The sequence below is a fragment of the Tubulanus polymorphus genome, chromosome 12 (assembly GCF_964204645.1).
Source record: "Tubulanus polymorphus chromosome 12, tnTubPoly1.2, whole genome shotgun sequence".
Classification (NCBI taxonomy): domain Eukaryota; kingdom Metazoa; phylum Nemertea; class Palaeonemertea; order Tubulaniformes; family Tubulanidae; genus Tubulanus; species Tubulanus polymorphus.
Genome location: NC_134036.1, coordinates 9,177,554 through 9,181,886, shown reverse-complemented (window position 1 = coordinate 9,181,886; position 4,333 = coordinate 9,177,554). Strand labels below are relative to the sequence as shown.

Below are 4,333 nucleotides of genomic sequence, written 5' to 3'. Positions count from 1 at the left end.
AATATATAGCATTAATGAAAATAGAGGGGATCATGAGAAGTCAAAAAGTGACGTATACGAATCTGAGAACCCCAACTTTATGCAAATACATGTGTAATACAAAGATTATGACGATTATGCAAGTATTAATTAGATAAATTAGATAATTACAATTAGATAAAATGCAAATATATAATCATACTATACTTAAATGTCACTAGATAGGAATTATACAATATTTGTCTATGTCTTTTAGACAGATGCATTACGTCATAACTCTGGGAGCCGCGCTGCTGCTGTTGGTGACGTCTTGTAGGTCGTCATGTCTGATATCGAGGGCTAGTAAGTTATAGTGAAGCGGCGCTGTCACTGTCACGCCCAAATTTATTTAGCCAAAAATACAACGAGGAAACGAAGTAGTTGAAATTGTCGCTACATTTTACGCCGTCCGTCCAAGAACGGAGTTCTGATAAGAAAGCGAATATATTAAACTGTTAAATAAATGTCACCTGACTCTTTGGCTATAGGTAAGACATCACTACGAACACTGATAGTAAAGTGGCAATTAAAATGCTATAACAGGGAATTTGAAAACCAAAAACACTTGAGATATAATTCTTAGAAATGACTAAGTTCTCAAAACTATTTATACGAATACTTCAACATTATTGCACAGTATACTAAGTTTGTTCGGAATAGTTATTTGAGTATCAAATAATCAAATTCATCCACAGGAGGGACCCTAGATCCAGTTCCGTCCCAAACACCGTTTGTTTCTTATTTAGAGTGTAAATGCGAGACGGGTTGGTCACCGACAGGAAACGACAAATGCTTCAAGATTTCATCGGTTTACGGTCCATTCGATAGGATCAAACTTTGCCCCAACAGTTCAATGGCTAAAATTGAGAACCAAGAGCAAAACGATGTTGCCAGAAGTAATTACTATTTTAGTCAAACGTGTTTCGATATGAAATTATGGAAATATAGTTTTCAGGAACTAAGTATTAAGTACTTCACCTTTGGCATTCAATACCTAAAACGCAGAGAAAGCCCGTCTATTGATGCTTTTTAGAGTAATCTTGAAGCCAACCGTTTCGGCCCTATAAAAGCTGAGCTGTCAACATATTGGGAAAAATGTATGAGAACTCAGATTCTGTATAATATCTTTTACACCTCCAATATTCGTATTGATACACCGGTCACAATCCTCTCTTTAATCGTTATCTATAAAATACTTGAGTAAGGCCCTGGCGAGAGAACGTGTCCGTGCACAAATCCGAATGAATAAATTGAAATACCGGATGATAATATTGAAGATAATATATTTTATTTACCTTGAACAAAGAATGATTTTCCTAATCCCTATTGTATATGAATCCCTATTGTTCCGAAGCTTCTCCTGTCCTGCTGTCGACACTCGTCTTACTAAGGTACAGATTCTCTCCTCTCTCGATAGCGGCCCCCTTTTGTAGAAAGAACCGGCATTTTCAGAATTCCGATTCTCCCACGCAGGGTCTTCCGCTTTTTAGCAAGGAGCAGCTACCCAACTGTCATGACCGTTTTTAGTTACGGAAAATTTAGCCCTACTGATTTGCTGATCTAAAGGTTTTTTAGAAACTGATTTGCTGATATAAACTTTTTCTTCCAACCCTCCTGTCATGACGCGTGATTTACTCGCTCCTTGCTAGTCGTTGTTGAGAGAGCAGCTATTGTCTGTGAATTACCAACGAGTGCATACAGACAACAGAAACTTCAGACAGCTAGTTTTAACATTTAACACAAATTAATTTTTCTAAAACATTAGCGATTATTAACAATTTGTTCTTAAACAACATCTAGATTACTCAAATTAAATATCTTTTCAAAACTTTGTTTTCTTTTCTAATTACAGTACAAATTCATAGTTTCTTTTTTTATTTATTATAATTAACTACGATTCAGAATACATTGTGATATATTATCAATTCTTAAATTATTTGAAATACTTATACTAATTATTTTATCTACAATTTAACTAATTCTATTTTAATACAGGATAAGCAAAACAACTACATCTTCCTAAACTTCCGGTTTTTCCTTTTACGGAAAGTAGCCGGGAATATCTTCAAGTATCAGCGTGATCCCTTCACGAGCCTCATTATAAATACACTCCATTGTTCCGACCCAACCAAATATGGTTCCAACTATTTAAAAGTTTTATATAAAGATTTTCTGAATGTTTGCCAGATCTCACAGCAGAAGAACCGAGAAAGAATTGTTGTTTATAGACTGATTTATGGTTTGCGTTGGTAGATGAAAGCATCAAACAAGAACTTTCGTAATTCTTACTACTAATACGTTCTTGTCTGACGGCTTTAACGTAATCCCCACGCATACGGAAACAACATTAAGAACATTTCTAAATACTACGAAACATTTTCAAATACTACGAAAATCTAGCTGTGGATCAATTGTTCGGATAATTTAAAGAAAAAATTAAAGTAAATGCGTTAGTATTGTTTTGATCTATCGTCCGTAGCTGTCAAGGATCTCATTTTGACAGAATGAAATTACCTAAATTTGAAAGAACAGTGTTTCAGGGTAAAATCATATTTACTGCCATCGACGACCAGATTACGGTCAATTTTACTCGAAACGTGAGGCGAATATGCAGGATAGCTATACACACTGAATGACTGCGGTTTACAATATCTATTCGGCAGTCTAGATCAATTGCATCTTTCGGCCCAAAGAAATACGCACAGCTCAATTCGACAATTCGAAAAAATGATCCCGTCGTCGCTTTACAATCATAGACCTAAGACAGGTGCGTTACTAGTCAGAATGTTGTGCACGGCTCTACAGCTCTTCTACGAAGTTAGAAACTTGACCTTTTAAACGTTTCGGCGTGAAAGTCTTGTTGATAGGCTAAGGCGCGCACGTGACCTAACGCGCACCTGCTGGTAACGCTTTAAAGCTGAAGAAACCGGGCTTTGGCATTCGTATTTGAGCGTACATAGTACATGAATGGATAGGCATATATTAATTCGTAACCAGTATAGATCGCTTCCTGAAGACCCGAGGTACCTCGCGGTATATTGTTTGAGACTTTAGTTCGTGGTGGAGAAACCGTGACAACCTGCTCCGAAATCGTAAGTAATTTTTTGATAATTTAGGCATCTCCAAATGCCAAGCTATTCATAGTTTAATGCCAAAGCGAACATTAAAACATAATACTTCATAGTGGATTCCGATTTAGCGAGGTAGATCATAAAAAGATGAAGAAATTGACATACAATAACCCCTATTGACGAATTAGGGCTTCAGAGATTTTTTGACGCTCGTAAATTTGTACCTCGTAAGAATTCGACCGATTTTATAGAGCGGCCACTTTCCGGCCCCTAAAATGATTTCCCCTCCCATGTATTTCCTCTTGGAGTAGAATAATGGTGCTCTCCTATTTTTTTACAGAAATTTGATATATAAGAAGCCCAGAAATACCCGATGAAAAGGCCTAGAAATTTTATTTAGTGAAATGAAGTACATTTATTTGACCAGATATTTATTCTTTCATTTTTAGCATGATTAGTACTGACCGTTAGGAATGTCTGCTGCTGAGCAAGCCACTGGTAAATATATCAAATTTTTTAAACTTGAGATTAAGATTAAGGCAATATGAAAACATTAAGATGCACTATATTTCACTTTTTACAGCATCAAAAAAGCGCTCAGTAAATCTCACTACCAAGCAAGGTGCCCATTCGAGAAAGAAGTACTTCGGAAGTTCCAGAAAAAAGCGTAGGAGTGAGTCTTATATCTATATTTTTTGGAATGTTTTTATTAAAGAATTAAAATTCATTACACATGTTAGAAATTTTGGTTATTCGTTAGTTGATTGTGAGGTTTACAAGTTTTTTTATATTTCGAACTCTGATTGAGTGACTGTCAATCAAATGACTTAAATGAAAGGATAACGACAATGAGGATAATGCAAGTATAAGTATGAGGATAATGCAGGTATGATAAATATGTTGTTCTCTATTAAACCCCTGAGGCCAGTTTCAGTTTCTCTGTTTAAGGTGGTACAGGTTTATTCGGTACAGGTTTATTTTTTACTAACATCTGCAAAAAATATGAGACAAATATTTCTGATTCTGCTCAATTCAACACATATTTCATTCAAATAATGAAGGTCTTTGAAAGGACCCATTTTCTACAATCATATTTATTCTTCCCTCTTAACATTTCCCTAGGAACAAAAACTAGGGACATAGTTGCAAATTCAACATTTGAAGAAAGCCAGAGTAGTGAATTTACGGAAAGAGAGGAAAGCTCGACTAATGACGATATTTTGCTGGAAAATCCACTCGAGATA

General features: G+C 35.6%; 1 long non-coding RNA gene across 1 annotated transcript; it reads left to right on the top strand.

The window, feature by feature from the left end:
* The first annotated feature begins 3,081 nt into the window (after positions 1 to 3,081).
* Positions 3,082 to 3,808, top strand: LOC141914318 (uncharacterized). Its single transcript, XR_012620771.1, has 3 exons — positions 3,082 to 3,110; positions 3,539 to 3,587; positions 3,673 to 3,808. It is a non-coding gene; the product is annotated as an uncharacterized LOC141914318 (long non-coding RNA).
* The last annotated feature ends 525 nt before the right edge of the window (positions 3,809 to 4,333 follow it).